A 20,603-nucleotide genomic window follows, 5' to 3' on the forward strand; every position below is an offset into this window, starting at 1 on the left:
TCAGGACACAAGTATAGTAAAATGGGCTAATAAAACCATATTAAAGTTTGAGCCTATGCAGCAGTATGCAGGCACAGATGGCTTTGGTTGGTACAGAGGCTCCACCTTGTGTTTTCTAGGCCTGTTGTGTTTTCAGACAAAGATCTCCAAAGGCAAAGGGTTTTCTTCAGAAAAATCTCAAAGCCGTGTCTCTGTAAAACACCAGTATCTCTTCTTCCAGTTTACAGTTATGATGGAGTAATGGGGACCAGATTTACTCTCTTGCCTAAAACAATTTTAAAAGTAGCCAAAAATGGAAGAACCATTTTCACCTTGGCAGTAGGTAATAAAAGGGAAATAAATAAGATGAGCTTTTGATTCTCCAGTTTACTGCCTGGAGAGAGTTTACAGGCTACAGAGGAGGAAAAGCAAGCTCATACTGAGCCTGGAGAGGTTTTTGAGTTGAGAAAACAGAGTTAAGAAGTTTCAAGATATCAAGGCAGCTAAAAGCCATGCGATAGGGTACTGGGGATGAGAGAGTTGCACAGAGGTATAATTCTAGCAATCTGCCAAAGATTCCTCCTTGAGTGTTCAGATGAGTACTGAACAGTGCTTATATATGGTGAAATTACCCAACACTGGAAAAGAATCACGGGGAAGGAGCTAGTAGAAGAATCCCTGATGGTTACAGAGTTGGGAATAGGTTGTATCTTACCAGCCACAGAAGAAAAATACATGGATATTAGTCAGAATACTCAGAAGGGTAATGCTTCAGTAATGGGGCAAAATTAGCTCTGCACCAATGGCCAGAGTTTTGCCTAATAAAGCCTAAAAGAAAACCTCAAAGGGATGAAACATTCCAACCAATTTAACAATGTTATAGAACAAAACTCAGGAATATGAAAAGATCCAGCACCCAAAAGGTAAAATTCATAATGTCTGACTTGCAAAGAATCAGAAAAAATAGGACTCGTCACAAAGAGAAAAATCAATCAATTGAAAGAGATCTGTAAATGGCACAGACGATGGAAGTAGTAGACAAGGACATTAAAACCCTGTTACAACTCCACTCCATATGCTCAAGAAAGTAGAGGAAAGCATGAGTATGATGGTAAGGAAATTAAAAGATGTGAAAAAAGTCCCGAATAAATTTCTAGAGATGAAAAATACAAGGTTTGAAATGTATGCATTGAATTAACAGTAGATTAGATACTGCAGAAGAAAAGACTTATGAGTTTGAAGAAATTGCAATAGAAACAATGCAAAATGAAACACAGTAAGAAAAAGAGTGGGGAAAAAATTTAAGGAGTATCAGTAAGCCTTAGAAAAACTTCAGGTGGCCTAATACATGGGAAATTAGAATCCTCAAAAGAGAGGTGAGAGGGACCAGGATGGAAAAAAATATTTGTAGAAATAATGGCTGAAAACTTCTTCAAAATTGATAAAAGCTAACCTACAGATCTAAGAAGCTTAACAAGTTCTACGTGTAAGAAATATGAAGAATATTTGCCCCAGGCATATCATAATCAAAATGCCTAATAGTAGTGATAAAATAAAAATAGGAAAAATAGCTGAGTGGGACAGAATACATTACGTATAGAGAAATGAAGTAAAAAATAATAGTGACTTTTTTTTCAGAAACAGTGCAGAGTAGAAGACAATGAGTGTAGGGAGTGATATATTTAAAGTACTGAAAGAAAAAAATTTTAAAAACCTGTTGACTTAAATATATAACCCAGCAAAAAATATTTTGAAAACAAGATAAAAATAGAGACATTTTTAGATGTATAAAAGCTGAAAAAATTTAACAACATCAGATTTACACTACATGAAATGTTAAAATGTTGCTCACAGGCAAAAGGAAAAAAGTACCAGAAGTAATTGAATTGACACAAATAAACGAAGAGCTACTGAAATGGTGAATATGTGGGTAAATGTAAAGGATAGAAACAAAACTCTCAAATGCTGCTATTGGAAATATAAAATAGTACAATAACTTTGGTAAACAGTGTGGCAGTCATTTTGTTAAATTACCCATCACTTACCATGTATATAAACCATTAATTCTATTCCTGGGTGTTTACTCAATAGAAAAGAAATAAGACTTTTAAATTGTTATTTATAGTATTTTTATTCAAGATAACTGAACACTAGAAACAGCCCATACAACTATCAACAGGTAAAGGAAGAAACAAATTTTGTGATGTGTCCATATAAAAAAATTGATTAATACTACAGTATAAGTATCAATATGTATCAAACAACAGTAATAAAAAGGAATAAATTATTGATAAATGCAATAAAATGGATGAATCTCAGAATTTGTTTCTGCCTAATATAGGCTAAATGGGATGCATACTTTATGATCCTATTTATATAAAATTCTATAAAATGTAAACTAATCTATAATGACAAGAAGCAGATTAGTGTTTGAGGATTTGGAGTTAAGAGAAAGGGCTGAATTACAATGGGACGAGAAGAAAGTTTTGGGGTTGATGTATGTATTATATGTATTCATTATCTTGATTGTGCAGATGGCTTAATAGGTATGTCAACATCAAAATTTGTTAAAGTGTACACTTTATAAGAAGTTTTATTGTGTAATAATCATACCTCATAAAAGCTATAAAAATCTATATTAAATATATCTACTTTTACCTTTCTCTGTCACACACAGGTTTATCACTCACATAACAAGTACATGGTAGGATAAAAGAGAGATAATACCACTAACTATGATATGTGCAGTTCTGCTTCATCAAAGATCTCAGTGTGCTTTTACATTCATTACTAAATGTAGTACATGCCTTAGCCAGAATGTGATTCAGATGTGTGGCCATATTTGGCCAGTTAGCATGGTGGGCCAATTATCATTGCATTCACATGAAGATTGAGAAGGATGTTGCAAAGTTCATCCTGAAGGAGGAAGGAACCAGACATGATAAGCTTGATCTAGCAAGAAAATCTTAATGAGTCTCTGAGAGTCTGGGACAATGAAGAAAACATGCCAGGGTGTCTCATTCCTGCCTGTATTATTCAGCACTGGCTGCTATAATAAAATATCAAAGACTGAGTGGCTTCAACAACAGAAATTTGTTTATTATGTTTCTGGAGGCTGGGAAGTTTAAGATCAAGGTGATAGCAAGGTAGATTTCATTCTGAAGCCTCTTCTCTTGGCTTGTAGGATACTGCCATCTCACTGTATGCTCGCATGACCTTTTTTCTTTCTAACTTTCTTTCTTTCTTTCTTTCTTTCTTTCTTTCTTTCTTTCTTTCTTTCTTTTTCTTTCTTTCTTTCTTTCTCACTCTGTTGCTCAGGCTGGAGTGCAGTAGCACGATCTCAGCTCACTGTAACTTCCACTTCCTGCGTTCAAGTGATTCTCCTGCCTCAGCCTCCTGAGTAGCTGGGACTACAGGCGCGTGCCACCACATCCAGCTAATTTTTTTGTATTATTAGAAGAGACAGGGTTTCACCATGTTGACCAGGCTGGTCTCAAACTCCTGACTCAAGTGATCTGCCCACCTTGGCCTCTCAAAATGTGCGGATTACAGTTGTGAGCCACTGCACACAGTCTCACATGACCTTTTCTTTGTGTGTGTGGAAAGAAAGAGTGAGTGAGACAGAGAGATCTCTAGTGTCTCTTCCTCTGCTTCTAAGGATATCAGTTCTATTGCACTGGGGCCCTAACCTATGACCTCGTTTAATCTTAATGACCTCTTTGAAGGCCCCTTCTCCAAATACAGTCACATTGGGAGTTAGAGCTTCAACATATGAATTTGTGAGGGTCATGGGGGACACAATTCAGTCCATAACACCTTCTGTAATTGGACTGCTGCAGATAGAAGCAATTTGAATAGCATTTTCCTTCCTTCCTTCCTTCCTTCCTTCGTTTCTTCCTTCCTTCTTTCCTTCCTTCCTCCTTTCCTCCCTCCCTCCTTGCCTCCCTCCCTCCTTTCCTCCCTCCCTCCCTTCCTCCTTCTGTGCCTTCCTGCTTTCCTGCCTTCCTTCCTTTTCTTCTGACTTAATCATCAACATTGAAGGAATAATATATGTGAGACACTCTTTTAAATGTTAAAGATAAAGAAATAAATGACTTAAAGTCCTTGATCTCACTAAGCTTACAATGAGGGAGGACAAGAAATAATATAAAAAATCCAAATGGATGTGTAAAAGAAAGTCTTATAAGGATAAATGCCAGTAAGAAATGAAGCAGAGTAAAGGAATAGAGGGTGATGGGGCAGAGGAGTGTAGATATGTAAGACTGGAATAATCAGTAAATGTCTCTTAGCTAATCTTTGTCATAAAGGGAGGGAAGAAGTCAGGCCAGAGGGTGTTATTAAACAGAGACTAGTCAGTGCTAAGGTCCTGAGGGTGAAGTTTTATTGGTGTGTTTGAAGAACAACAAAGGGGCCAGTGAAGAGAGCAAATTGAAAAGTAGTTGGAGAAAAATGTGAAGACATGATAAAGTCCAGGTGCTATAGAAATTATGAGAAATGTTAAGAATTTGGGATTTGGTTCCAATTATCATCAGAAATCATTAGCATTCTGCATAGAAAAAGGGCTCAATGTGAGTCACATTTTAGAAAAATCATTCAGTCTTTTGTAGAGAACAAAGCAATGGCAGCAAAATTGGAAGTAATAAGACTAGTTAGAAGGCTATTAAGGTAATTTTAGACAAGACATAATGGCCGATTTTACTAGATGGGAGCCATGTGTATGGTGATAACTGGGATTTGGAATGTATTTTGATGGTAGACCCACCACCCTTAATGATGGATAGGATGTGTGTTATGAGGTAAACATAATAGCAAAGGCAACTTTTAATTTTTGTTCTGAGGTACTGAGTGAATTGTGGTGTCATTTACTAAGGTGGGGGAACATTAAGAGAGAAGCAAGCCTTAGGAGAAAAATCAAAGTAATGTTCGGAAGCTGTTAGGTTTTGGATATGTAATAGATATTAAAGTAGTCAGTTGGATACATGAGTCTGAAGCTCAGGGGTGATGAAGAAATTGGAGATGTAAATTTGGGAGTTATAATGAAGAGATAGTATTTAATGTGATGAAACTTGATGGTATCGCTACAGTAAGGATCTAGTCAGAAAAACAGAAACAGGGTACTCAGCAGAGGATATTTAATTTAGGCAACTGGTTGTACAAGTTTTAGAGACTGAAAGAACAAAATGGGAATAGCAAGGTACTCTATAGGTGATCACTGCAAGAAGCAGTTACCAACAGATAGGAATGAGAGAAGAAAAAGGGAGAAATAGGGTTTTGGGGGAGAAATTCCTCAGATAATGTTCAAGCCACCAAGAATGGAGTCCAGCCTGGCTGCTGTTACTACAACTAAAGGGCACAATGAGGCTAGTTGAGGGGATCCTGAACTAGGATCCAACACTCCAACATTTAAAGGTTGGGAAGAGGTGAATCTGCAAGATGATTCTGGATAAATAGTCTATGAGGTAGAAGGAAAGTAGGAGAGGGTAAACTCCTAGAAGCTAAGTGAGGAAAAAAAGACTTTCAAAAAGAAGGAAGTATCGTGATGTCAAATACTGTTTAATGGTCACATAAAAGTTGGTCACATAAGTTGGAAACTGAAAATTAACTACTGGATTTGATAAAATGGCAGTTGTTGATTGCCTTGACAACAGTGGATGCATAAGGGTTATGGGGATAAAGTCTAGCTGAGGTGAATTCAAGTAAGAGTAGAAAATATGGCAGCGAGTATATGGAAATAAGTTTTTCAGGGAATTTTGTAATATGTTGGAGAAAGGAAGTAGGGCAATAGTAAAAAAAAAAAATGTGAGGGTAAGGTTTTTTGTTTTTCTTTTAATGTCAGATATGACAAATTCATTTGTTGTTGAAAAAAATAATTGAGAGGGAAAAGGTTGATTAAAAGAGAGAGAAAAGGGTAATTGCCAGAGCAAAATCCTTGAGTAACTAGGAGATAAAGGATATAGTATACATGTTGAGGGATTGAGCATTCATTTACTTCAATAAGAAAGAATTCAGGGACTATGGGTACAGACAATGGAGGGTTGGCTGATTTTGTAGTAGGAAGATGAGGAAGTTCTCTTGATTATTTCTGTTTTCTCAGGGCATTACAATGTACTGCAGTCTTCTAAAAGTTAAGAAGAGGGGGTGAATGAGGTTTGGGAAACTGTAAAATAGTAATTTTGAGACAGAGCTCACTTGAATTAGTAGTTCTATCTGTGGAAAAAGTTGAGGTAGTGGAACCTGTATCATTCTAGATACAGAAAATTAGGCATAAACTGTATGTAAAAATTTAAAAATAAACCAATTAAAACTTGTTTTTTTTACTATCACTGTGTGTAAGCATTCTAAACAATGTCAATGATAAAGTACTCCTCCCTGAAAAGAATATTTTATTGATCTAAATCCTAATATAAACAATTGCTATGATTACTTTTGAGTTTTAATAGTACATATTTAAGTTCATTTTAGCACAAGAAAATGTGCTGAATGGCTAGATGTATTTAATATTTAATAAATATTGTAGTTTATATGGAAGCTATTTTGGAAAACTTGTATTTTAAAAATTGTTCCCTGTGCTCTAACACAGGCAGACTTAGCTTCACTGGTTCCTTTAATATTCTAAAATGGTATCATTCGAGCTTGCTTCAGGCAAGTTCACATCTATATGTATTCCTGTGTTTAGTAGATTTGAAGTAAACAATAGCCCAATGATTGTAAAGACAACAGAACTTGAGTTATTTCAATTCCGTCACTCTGTATGACCCCTTGGAGTTTTTAGTAGTGTTTAAAATTTACAACAGTGGAACAGAGTTCAAATTGCAAGTTGTTTTAGTTTTGTTGAAGAATTCAACTTTTAGTTCATCCATAAAATAGATTAATTCTCAGTCATAATATTACTGAACATAATTTTGTTATATGGAGATAGAGAATGTGGTAAAACATGACCCATTCCTGGTGTCAAAATGCCATGTGCAACATTGGTTGTCATGAATCTTAAGCTCAGCTAGCATGTTTATATGTCCACCCCACTCCACAAAATGTTTAGCTGTAGAGTCACCCCACATCCTAACCCCTACCATTCAGGGGCTTTGAGGTAGAGGACAACATGCCATAGGCAGAGTGGAACATGAGAAGTCAGTTCATAAACATATTTGAGACACTTTGAGAATTTAAAGGAAGTGGGGACCAAAATTCTATATAATGGATTTGGGAGAAGTGAGCAAATACATTCTAAATTGCTACTGTCAATTTGCTTTTCTTGTACCCCAGGCCAGTCAAGGTTGGAAAACTTGGGTTATATTTATTTGTGCCATATACTATTTGTGCCATTATCCTATTTTTCTTTGAGGTGTACAATGGAGTAGGTAAAATGTTTAAATATATCTGATTAACAAAATTGATAAATGAGATTTTAACTTAGACTTACATATTTTCTATTTGGTGTTTTATATACTAAAATAGGTCAAAATACATGGTATGTAGAAACTATGAAATAAACTTATTTTATTGTACTCAGTACTAATTAGATGCTCATTGCTGTCATCTGAATGTTCATATCCTTCCAAAATTGATGTTGAAACTTAGTCTTCAATGTAATAGTATTAACAGGCATGGCCTTGAGAGGTGAGTTTAGTTATTTTTACTACAAAATTAAAACAACTATTAGTACCCAGGATTAGTTTCCTTAACTGGCAAAAACTTTATTAAAGTTAGGTAGGAAACCCAAAGTTATACAGCAGTAGAAAATAATAACGGCAAAAATGGGTTTCTATAGGTGAGCTAACAGACTTCAATAAGAATCAACTTTCCACTTTCATTGCATTGGATGTGTAGACATTTTCTACCGTACTTCTAATCAAGGGCATTCATAGAGATAAGCTACGAGTTTGCCAGAGAGATCGGCCAGAAGCTACTCGGGGCAGCAACATGTAGGGAAGATATCCTGTCAGAGATTTAGTGAGACTGGTTTCACCTATAGGTTCTGATTGTAGCCAGCCATGTTAGCTTACTTACCTTTTTGATTCTGCAGTAAAAATCTTATTTAAAATAATAGTCTTGCTTCTCCTATTCTCTAGGGAGACCTTGACAGAAAGTTCTATGCTTAGGTTAGAGTGCTAATGGGAAGACAGTGACTGCTCCTTCTTCCTTTCAGCTGCCCTCTCATTCTCCAGGAACACAAGGCAAGTTGGGTGGTAGTGCTGGTGGCCAAGGGAGCCCTGTGAGCTGGTACTACAGGAAGCGACAAGCACAGGAAAATTCAGTGGGAAGACACAATTCTGGGTCCTCTCTGAAGGATACTACATCATAGAGGGTGTGAGTAGCTAGCTCTTAAGGAGATAGGGAAGTGATTACAAACATATCATTCCCCAAGCATATCTCAGACTAAAAGAAAATTGCAGTGGTGGCATAATTTTGTTTGTGGGTGCAGCTATCACTTGCTAAGTTGGGGACATTTGACTTTGGCTCTTAAGAATTGTACTGTTGTTTATAGAAACAAATCTTACATTTAAAACTTAAAATAAAATAAACCAGATTGTGATCTTCCTTACATAATCCAATTTTTTAAAAACAGCAAATAACAACTTTTTTCCAAATTGAAATTTGAAGCATATGTGTTGGTGAGCACCTGTTCTAGAAGCAGCATGTATCTACTTGACCTAATTTCATTCTGTATGTCAGCCTGCAATGCAATAGGAAGTCCATAGAGAAGATAAACAGAAAGGTTAGCGTGCAGTCTCCCTCTGCCACTAGGAAATAAATGGCAGAAGAGTCAGTCAATCCTGTAAGTTTCCACTATTTTCCATTTTTTAGCTAGAAGGAAGGGGAGCAGTGTAATCAAGTAGAGACCAGATAGCAAAAATAAAAAATAAAAAGAATAATCAAATACCTCAAATATCCAAAGCAATCTTGAGCAAACACAACAAAACTAGAGGCAACACACTACCTATTTCTGAATATACTACAAAACTGTTGTTATCAAAACATCATGGTACTGGCATTAAAAGCAGACACATAGACCAATGTAACAGAATGGAGAACCCAAAAATGAATGTGCACATTTATGGTCAATTGATTTTCGACAAAGATGCCAAGAACATAAAAGGAGGAAAGGAAAGTCTCTTCAATCAATGATGCTGGGAAAACTGGATATCCATGTATATAAGAATAAAATTAGACCCTTATGCCACACCATATCATAGATCAACTCAAAACGGATTAAAGACTTAACATAAGACCTGAAATTGTACTATTAGAAGAAAACACAGGAGAGAAGTTTCATGAGATTGGTCTGGGCAATGCTTTTTTTTTAAATATGACACCGAAAGCACAAGTAACAAAAGCAAAAATAAATGAACAGAATTACATCAAACTAAAAAGCTTCTGCACAGAAGAGGAAGCAATCAATAGAGTAAAGTGGCAACCTATGAAATGGGAGAAAATATTTGCGAGCCATATATCTGATAAAGGATTAATATCAAAATATATAATAAATGCATACAACTAAACAGCAAGAAAACAAATATATATATATATATATATATATATATATATATATATATATAAAACAAAAAAGTCACCAAGGATAGGGAGGAAAAATGGGTTACAAACAGAAAAAAATGAACATAACTGTATTTCGAATGAATAATATAACACCAAAGTGTTGGGATGATGGGAAGAAGTAACCTAAACAACTTTCATATGCAGTATTTTGATTCCGTATCTTCAGGTGAGAGTAACAACTACTGTGCTCAAGTTGGTAGATTTGTTCTTACCATGATATGGATTAGTGGTTTCTAAGTTTGGGAAAGAAAATATTTAGCAGCTGGTCTGTGATCAACTTATCGTCATTACCAGGAAAGAAAGAAAGAAATAAATAAGATCTAATCTCTTGGCAAACATGTTGATAACAGATGTATGGTTTATCTATGGATGGTTTATCTATGGAATCTATGGAATGATTTAACAAGAAGTCTCTGGTTAATGATTGCTTATGGGAAATAAATCTAGAATCTATAAATTTATGTGGCAGTGCTTCCTGAAAGATATTTAATCTATGTAAATATTTGAGTATAAAATGGCAATGTTTCATAACCAAAAATGCTCCCTGCTATGTAAGTTAGGAGACTATTCATAGTTACTAATATTATACTTTTTTCCAATAATGGATATTGAATTGATATATATAATGGGAAAAATTCATTGGATTCTCAATATAATTAAAACATTGGGTCATAAATAGATTCCTGGCCATGACCTATGCCAAAACTTGAGAAGCACTATTTTACTGTCTTAAATTTAACAATGTTGATATGTTTTCTGTTTACTTTATAGCTGATTTTCTAGGTAATATAGCTTTGATATATAAGCCTCTGTAATTATAAAATTGTTAACCAAAAATGGAATGGTGTCTAAGATGTGAGTTGCCAGCTCACAGTTAAGCATTCTAAAGGAGAACTAAAGTCACGGATCTCCAACCTGTTACACATTAGAATTGCCTGAAACATTTGGGAAGCTGTACTGATAACCAAAATTTTAATTATCTTTTTTTGTATTAAAAATTATTCCAACACTTATTGGTTTAAAACAATGCCGATTTATATCTTACAATTTTACAGGTACAGAATCAAGCAAGAATTGGCTAGGTGATTCTTCTGCTACACCTGGCTAGGCTTGGCCGAAGCTCAGGGACAGCTCCTCTCATATGCCTGGTACCTTGTGGATATCTGGAAAACTGAATTCATCAAGGCCCCTCTCCCTCAGTTGTGTATTCTCAAACCTCTCTATAGTGTCTCTCCAGCAGGCTAATTAAAGCCTCTTAAATGGAGGTTCAGGGCTCCAAATGCTAGTGTTTCAAAAGTCCTAGAAAGTAGTAAAAGACTTTCTGTGACATAGCCACAGAAGTCCCAGAACATTACTCTGCCACCATCAAATAAGTCACTAAGGCTGGCCCAGATTCAAGGGGAGGACAATTACACTCTATGGCACAAAAGGAGTAGCAAAGAATTTGCAACATCTTTAATCTACTACATAGGCATCACCTGAGACCAATTAAATCAGACTCTCTAAGGATGGAGTTTCGCATCAGTATCGTTTTAAAGCTCCTTGATTCTAATTTGCACCTAAGGCTGAGAATTACTGAATTAAAGTAAATGGCACTAGTAATTTCCAAGTCATTATTCCATTTAACTTCTAAAAATAGTTTACTTCCTATTTTTGCAAAGAAGCCACCCTGATGAAAACGAATAATGTGTGCAACACTTGAGCTACATTAATTTTTATACACACAAAAAAATGTTGCTAATCTAACCTCAGGAGACAGGACTATTTAAGATAATTTTTCAACATTTGTGAAAGATTTGTGTTGATTTATGCCCTCTTTGCTTTCCAGGTGTTTCTTATAAGGGATTTGACTTATTAGCAGTTTTCTAATCAGTTAAGATGTTTACAAATATATTAATCTCATCTGTAACCACCCTCCTTGAGGAACCAATCCATGTTGCCAAATTCCATAGCTTTTCAAAATCCACACCATTTACTTTTTCAATTCTATCCCCCTCACTACTCATCGAGCACTTTGCATTCCATTCACAATGAACTCTCCACTATCACTTTGCAAGGTTCAAATATCTCTATATATGCATTTACCCAATATTCTGAATGTCCTCCACATCCAGCTTCTATGACCTCAACCTCTATACCAACCATCTTTTGATGCATGCTTTAAAATTAAGATCAACATATTTTAAATGTGTGATGCAAAATACTACACTATCCTAGAAGAAACCAAATTAGTTTTTGAAGTCAGAGAATACTTCCTGAGTAATTGGTATTTAAGGTGAGTTCTGAGAGACAAGTGGTGATTTACCAGTCCTATAGAAAAAAGAAGAAAAGTTTGACTATAACAGAGGCCAAAATATCAGCATCTTAGACAAAAGTTTACTTCTCAGTCACATAGCAAACTAAGCATAGGCAATCCAAGACTGATCTGTTGGCTTCATGAAACTAGGAAGACAGGCTTCTTTTTGCTTGTTGCTGTGCTGTGTTCAAGTAGCTTTTATCTCATTGTCTATGATGACTCTTCCAGCCCCTACATCTTGTTTCAAGCCAGAGGTGAGGAGAGAAGTGGAGGTCATACTCCTCCCGTTTTATGACTACCACCTGGAAATTGCACACCTCACTTCTACGTACATCCTATTAACTAGAACCTAGTCACAAGGCCTTTTGTAGTTCCCATACAAAAGATACTGGGAAATAAAGTATTTAGCTGGGAGGCCAGGTGCCCAGGTAAAGCTCTAGAGTTCTATTTAATAAAGGAAGAAGCAGAGAGGGACAACCAACAGAATGTGAAAAGTCTCTGACAAAAGAAAGAATATGGTGAATCATAGGAACTGAGAAAAATCCAGTAAGGGATCAATCACAGGTGTGATGACAATAGAGCAAGAAGCAACAGACAACAGAATCTCACAGAACTGATTCCAACTCTTGATTTCTAACTTGTTAAGTTTTCTGGTTTGAAATTTCAATTATCTTCCAGTCCTGAAGTCCAGGCTCGAATCCCAGTTACCTTCTCCATGATAAATGTCCTTCCTCTACCCCAATCTGGCAATTAAGCTTCACTTTATTGATAAATCACCAGTTATAACCCAACTGCGCATCTGCCATCCCTGGATATCATTATTCTTACCTGGCCTCCTGACGCCACCTAATCCACCTGATTAGGAAAATTTTCGGAGAAGGAGTTGTGGCCTAGGAGAATATACTGAAAATTGCCATCTACATATTACTCCATTTGAGTTACACTGGCTATCCATAATTCAGGTCAATGGATTTAGAGTTGTAAATAGACTAATTATCACCCACATTTTAACATCCTATTACATAAGATCAAGAATTAGCATAGACAATTCCATCCCCCGGCTCATGCCTCTCTACTAAAAATGTGCTGTAGGTGCTGCCTGACTTTTAGAACTAAAGATGGGTAATTCTAAGAAAACAATAATTACAGAAAGATCTTCGAGGTGATCAGATTGAAAGAATCATAAATAACATCCAAGTTTGGTTATATTTTGAAGAAAATTATCCATGATTCCTCAACATAGAAATAACCAGTATTTTGATATATTTTCTTCTAATCTATTTAGGTTAGAAGGCATGCTTTTTTACATAAGTAAAATCATGCCTCATGTATATTTTTATATACTGATTTTTTTCAAACATTTTCTCATATCTTAAAAGATTCTGAGGATATCTTTGAGGTGCACATAGTAGCCTATCTTTTTAATGTACTTTAACTTATTAATCTGTTTCCTGATTATTGGACACTGATGCAGTTTCAGTGCTTTTATTGAAATTCATACTCTAATAATCATTCATCTTTGGATATAAATCTGCCTAAAACAATGTTCCTAATTGCTTGCTGGAATTGTTGGGTTTAATGAATAATAAATTTCATTTTTAAAGGTTTTATCAGTTTGTACCCAAACGAAAAGTATATAAAGTGAATTTTTCATTATGACTTCATCACTATTACTTTTGTAAATAGTTTCTAATTAGATGGGTAAAAAATAATATCCCGTTGTCTTAATTTGCATATTTTATGTTGGTAATGAGATTAGGCTTTTGGGGGTTTTTAATATATTTAAGGGTTATATGTGTGTTTGATCTATGAGCTGTATATTTGATACCCATCTTTTAGGCTGGACCTTGCAGGTGGTGGGGTTCTTTGAGAGCTATTTATTTTGTCATCTTTTGTTGCAAATATGTATGGCTGAGTTTCTAATTTCCATTTTAATTGGGTTTATGGGGCTTTTAATATTAAGAAATTGTTAACTACTGTGTGGCCAAGCCTATGAATTTTTATCTTTGTGATTTTTTTCATTTGCTTTAGCAAATCTTTTTCCATTTGGAAATAAGTATTACTTATATATTATGTAGAATTTAAAAAATTGTTTTCTTTTTATTTTTAATTAATTTTTATTTATAATTGACAAAAGATAATTGTACATATTTATGGGGTATAGTGGGATGTTTCAATGCATGCATACATTGTATAATGATCAAATCAGGGTAATTACCATATCTATCATTTTAAACATTTATCATTTATTCCTGGTAACAACATTCACAATCTTTTAGCTATTTTGAAATAAATACTACACTGTTATTTGCTGTAGTCACCCTACTGTGTAATAGAACACCAGAACTTATTCTTCCTGTTTAATTGTGACTTCGTACTCTTTTATACTCAATGACCAACCTCTCCCAGTCCGCCTTCCTCTCTATCTTCCCTAGTCTCTGGTAACCACCATTCTACTCTGTTCTTCTACGAAATCAACTTTTTAGATTCCACATGACTGAGATCATGTGATGTTTGTCTTTCTGTGCCTGGCTTATTTCACTTAACATAGAGTCTTCCAGGTTCAACCATGTTGCCACGAATGAGAGGATTTCATTGTTTTATGGATGAATAGTATTTGATTTTTTGTGTATATATACATCTACAGATAAATGGATAATGAAATGTTATGCACACACAACACACACACACACAAATATATATATAAAACATTTCTTTATCTGTAGATAGTCATTTAAGTTGATTTCATACCTTGGCTACTGTGAATAGCACTGCAATAAACAGAGTGTAAATATCTCTTGGTCATATGATTTCTTTTCCTTTGGACATATATCCAGTATTGAGATTGCCGGATCACATGGTAGTTCTATTTTTAATTTTTTGAGGACCTTCCATGCTATTTTTCATAATGGCTGGAGTAATGTACATTTTTACCAATAATATATAAGAGTTCCCTTTTCTCCATATCCTTGCCAGTATTTGTTATTTTTTGTCTTTTTGATAATAAGCATTCTAATTTGGGTGATGTGGTATCTTACTATGGTTTTGATTTGCATTCCCTTTTTAGCATTTAACTCTGATACACCTGCAATTTACTTCTGGTGAACGTGGAAGTTGATTTTTGGCATCAATTCAGTTTTCAATTTCAATTTTCCCTTTGGCTAATGTAATATTTAATGTACATAAGCAGTAAGAAAATATTATTGCCTCAAAATTGTAGAACTGATAAGGTAGACTTTGAAAACAATGACACAAGCTAAGGCAGAGTGAAAGACCTTGAAGATCTCTCAGGAAGGCTTAGCCATCACCAATAAAAAGTATTGGTTGGGGCTGTTGTTTAGGGAGTTTTAAAGTCCAGGCCTGGAGCACATTATGCTAAGTAGGATAAGCCAGACACAGAAAGATAAATACTGCAAGATCTCAATTATTTGCAGCATCTAAGAATGTCAAATTCATAGAAGTGGAGAGTAGAATGGTAGTTACCAGGGCTGGGAGTGGAGGAAATGAGATGTTGGTTAACGGTCACAAAGTTTTGTTATGTGAGATGAGTATGTTCAAGAGATCTAATGTACAGCATGGTTGACTATAGTTAATAATACCATGCTATATACTTGAAGTTTGCTAAGAGAGCAGATCTTTAGTATTCTTACTACACATACGAAAAGGTAACCAAGTAAGGAGATAGATACGTTAATTAGCTTGACTATAGTAATCATTACTCCATGTTTACGTATACCAAAACATCACATTGTACACTTGATACATACACAATTTTTATTTAAAAAAATAAAAATTAAATAACGATTAAGTCCATCTATTCCCCAAGGGGATCACAAAAAATAGAGGTGCTTTATATGAAAACTACATGTTCTATTAATTGGAACTATTTTAGATGTAGGAGTCTGAACTATGTCACAAAGTTAAAGTTGCTTCAATTTTCTAATTCACTTAGTCTGTATAAATGCAGCTTGAGAACAGTCCCTGGCTTTTAAATGGTTTATGCTAGTGGCATGACAAGATAAAGATGATCTTTTATTGCTGGTACTTCCAGGCATAATTTCACAATAACAACTATGAAAGGAATAAAAATCAAGCAGAAATAAATATTTCTCTCCCTATGCCCTATAAAAATTGTACCTATTGCAAAATGGATGCCTAAAATACATTCAGGGAAGAAACCGCATGAATTATTCTTAACCCAGAAAGAAAGCTATCCATAAAGGGGAATATTCCCTTCTTTTTAACCTGTGTTACTTTGTGATAATAACCTCAAAATTCCAATTTTGTCTTTACTGGATTAAAAGAACAGCAAGTCTTAAGACAAGTTTAAAAGCAGAACCTCAAAAAGTATTCTTGTAAAAATAATTTATTGATGGAGGTCAAAAGGGGACTTATGGAAGTCCCTAGCAGGCAGAAAAGCTAAGCTAGGAGGTGGTCTCGGCTGGAGACAGCTTCATTCTGATTCCACTGGGAGCTCAAGGGCGTGAATTTCACAACAGAGCTGCTGCCACCTTGAGGTAAGAGAGCCAGTCATTGGCTGTGGGCTAGGTAGCAGCTGTGATCCCTTTAAACGTCACCTATGTGTGTAGGAGCCACAAAATGGGACAACAGCACCCCACTGCCACTACCACAGCCTCCTAGCCACACTCACTTTTCCCTGGGCCTGGAAAGTCCTCCCTTTCCTAACTCCCATGTTATCTACTAAGTGAAGTCTTTTCCAACCTCCCACAAACATCCACAACTCCCTTGCTCTTTTTGTGTGTGATCTCACTATCCTCTTTTGTAATATTTATGACATCATATTGGAGCAATCTGTCTACATGTCTTTCCTTTCCTTCTGAGAATGCCTGAAAGAAAGCAATTATGACATTTATTTTCATGTGCCCAGTGCTTGGGAGAGTGCCTAACACATAACTGGTATTCAATAAATCTTGGTAATTCAAAACTTCTAAATATAAAACCAAAAGTTAAATTATAATGCTACATAACTGGGTATCCAATGATAAAATTTAGACAGCAGCAAATGCAGCAGAATTGCCTTTGAGTGTCTTGAGTGCTAGGGTGTCAATGGTGGTCAGACTCCAGTACTTACCCTATCTTAGTTCTTTCTCTGTTGTTAGATCCATAACTCAGTTATCTGTAAGGATTCTCAATCATCTCCTTAAAGCAATGGAGCAGCCGCACTATATACCCCAAATAATCTCTCACTGACAAACTAGCAGTATTAGAAATACCTGCTGCTGCTCCATACCCAATGGCCCAATTCCCTATGCTCTTCATCTAAAACTTTCATGAGAAATTCAGGATACCAATTTATATCAGTTAGACACTACTGCAAAATAAATCAAGACTCAGTGGCTTAAAACAAAAATTATTAATTTTCATGAACACATTTACAGATAAGCTAAAAGTCAGCTGATCTGGGCCTATTTTGGCTGGGAGTCTTTGCTTCCAGCTGCTGGTGTACCTATCTCAACTCTTTATTATGGGTCAATTTCATTTTCTTCTCCACTTGTGTTCCTTCTCATTTACTTTGTAAATTGTTCAGTCCCCAGCAACCCCCCGCAAAACCTGTACGTGTGATAAGGTCTACAAAGCGGTAGCATGTTCTAGAAAAAACTCTGCTAGTTGTGGAGTCAGAAAATACTTTCCTAAGGAATTGGTATTTAAGCTGAGGCCTGAGAGAAACTCTTAGCAAGACCAAAAATGAGGAAAGGGAATACTAGGCATGAGAAATCTTATTTTAGTTAGGGTATGGTTTAACCTCTGAAACAGAGACCAAAACCACAGTGGTTTACACAGGATAAAAGTTTATTTCTCAATCATGTAACCATCTGGATAAAACAGATCAAGGCTGTTATGATCGCTCCATGGTACCAGGGGTTTAAGCTTTTCTCATCTCTTTGCTCAATCGTCTTCAACATGCAGCTTCCATTCCATGGGCAAGGCTACACTTGTCCACATAAAGCTGGTAAATTGTGTGTCACAGCTGATATCATACTTACAGGAAATCCTTTATCTGATTGTTTCATGTTTAATATAATTTGGATATTTGTCCACCAAGTCTCATGTTGAATTATAATCCCCAATGCTGGATCTGGGGCCTGGTAGGACGTGTTTGAATCATGGGGGCAGATCCCTTATGGCTTGGTGCTGTCTTCGTAATAGTGAGTTCTCGTGAGATCTGGTCATTTAAAAGTGTGTGGCACCTCCCCCCACACTCTCTCTTGCTTGCTCCTGCTTTCGTCATGTGACGTGCCTCGTCTCCCTTCGCCTTCTGCTGTGAGTGAAAGCTTCCTTAGGCCTCCCTAGATTTCAAGCAGTTACCAGCACCATGCTTCCTATAAAGCCTGTGGAACTGTGAGCCAATTAAACCTTCTTTCTCTATAAACCACCCAGTCTCAGGTATTTCTTTACAAGGCAATAGAAGAGTGGCCTAATACAGTGTTGCTCAATAATAAACTGCAAAGTGCAAGTACAGAAACTTTCTGCTCCAACTACACAGACTTAATGCAGAAATCTATTGCATATTTCCTCTGCTTCTGCTATGTCTGCTCTTATTTATAATATCACAATGTGGAAAAGAGGGAATATTGAAAAAGTGTAGTTCTCCTGGAACATAAACGTACTCCTGACTTCTAAATTCTGTCTATCATTTGAAATTCTTGGGGACTACATGGCTGCATATACCACGTGTCATCTCTAGCCCAACTTATTGTAGTAAATATTTCCTTAAATAACCTCCTTTCCCCCAGGCAATCTTTACGCCATTATTCTGGTTCACTGCCTTCATTGCACTCATCACTATTTGAAACTATCATGTTTATTTATTGTATTCATTTGCTGCCAGAAAGTAATTTCCATAAAACACAAATTTTGCTTACCTTGTATCACTGTATATCAAATGCATTGGCTTATTCCAGGCATAAAATGCACATTTGACAATTATTTGTTCAATGGATGATATCCAGGGTTTATGTATATGGGGTATAATTGTCAGAGAATGAGTTATGAACTGGCAAGGTGCTCTAAAATTATTGTTAGTATAGTTGAGTTATACAAAGTAGATTTTCAAAATACAGAGCAAATGACTTAGAATTGTAAAGAGGATATGTAATTACCAACTACATCTTGTATCCAATCTCTTAATATCAAAAATAATTAGTTTCATTTCCACCCTTGCATCTCTCTCCCAAAGATAAGTACTTGTTCCTTCCCAGCTTAGAACTAGAACTGGATGACTCAGAGGAAACAAGAAATAATTACAAAAAATAACTTCAGGGTGATCTATATTAGAAAATCAGAAATAACATTTAGGTTTTGAAAAAAACAGGAAATGTTCTATTTTCAATCTTTTTTTTTTTTGCTTCAAACTTTCAAAATATTTACAAGCCTCTAAATCTAGAATAAAGCTTAGCTACCTTGACTCATGTAGCAGCACTTTCAATGTGAACTTTTTCCTTTTTAAAAATGTTTTCATTTTAATTAAAAATTATTATGTAAACTTTAAAAAACTCATTTAAATTTTCAAAATAGTTCATTTTGAAATTATTAAAGAAACACAGAAAAAGCAAATGAAATCATCCACAACCACCAAAAAAAAGTTACCTGCTATTAACCTTAAGGCAAATTTACTTCTAAGTCTTTTGCAAAATGTTACACAGAATCCTAACTTAATAGACTATTATTTACTAATTTTATAATTTTTCTCATGTCTTTAAATTATTTTAAGAATGACTTCAAACGCTGTATAATATTTTATCACTTGAGTTTATCGTAATTTACTGATTGTTGAACAATAACATTGTTTTGATGTTTTTGTATATAAATAACACTGCAACAATTACATTTGATATAAATTTCTGCCATATTGCCATAACTTTCTTTATAGAAATGAATTATTAGGTTGATGATTATATAAATGAGTGTTTATATATTGATAAGTATTTTTTCCCTAGCAGTTCATTCATTGCTCAATTTTATCTTGATACATAATGGTCATACATATTTATGGAGTACATACAATATGTATGTAATATGTAATAATCAAGTCAGGGTAATTGAGATATATATTACCTCAAGCATTTATTATTTCTTTGTGCTGGGAAAATCTCAAACCTTGTCTTCTAGTTATTTGGAAAAATACTATAAATTATTATTAATTATAGTTGCCCTACTGTATTATCAAACACTAGAACTTATTCCTTCTAACTGTATTTTTGTACCCATTAACCAGCCTTTCCTTATCTTCCCCTCTGCTTACCCTTCCCAGCCTCTGGTAACCATCATTCGACTTTCTACCTCTAGTACGTCAACTTTTTTAGCTCCTACATGAGTGAGGATGTTTGATATTTGTCTTTCTGTGCCTGTTTTACTTGACATAAGGTCCTCCAGGTTTATCCATATTGCTGCAAATGACATTATTTCATTTTTTTAATGGCTGAATAATATTTCATTATGCATATGTACCACATATTCTTTCATCCATTAATGGGCACTTAGGTTGATTCCATATTTTGGCTATTGTGAATAGTGCAGCAATAACCATTGGAGAGAAGACATCTCTTTGACTTATTAATTTCCTTTCTTTTAGATATATATCCAGTGGTCGGGTTGTTGGATCATATGGTAGTTCCTTTTGTAGGTTTTTGAGGAACCTCCATACCGTTTTCTATGTGGCTGGGCTAATTTACATTCTCACAAACAACATATGAGCGTTTCTCTTTCCCTGCCCCCTTGCCAGTATCTATTTTCTGTCTTTTAAAACTTTTAA

At 35.2% G+C, this 20,603-nt stretch overlaps 1 protein-coding gene across 1 annotated transcript in view; it reads right to left on the reverse strand.

The window, feature by feature from the left end:
* Positions 1-20,603, reverse strand: part of CENPE (centromere protein E) — a 243,248-nt gene that overhangs the window by 211,709 nt on the left and 10,936 nt on the right. The window lies entirely within an intron of this gene.

Source organism: Pongo abelii, chromosome 3 (genome assembly GCF_028885655.2).
Source record: "Pongo abelii isolate AG06213 chromosome 3, NHGRI_mPonAbe1-v2.0_pri, whole genome shotgun sequence".
Taxonomy (NCBI): Eukaryota; Metazoa; Chordata; class Mammalia; order Primates; family Hominidae; genus Pongo; species Pongo abelii.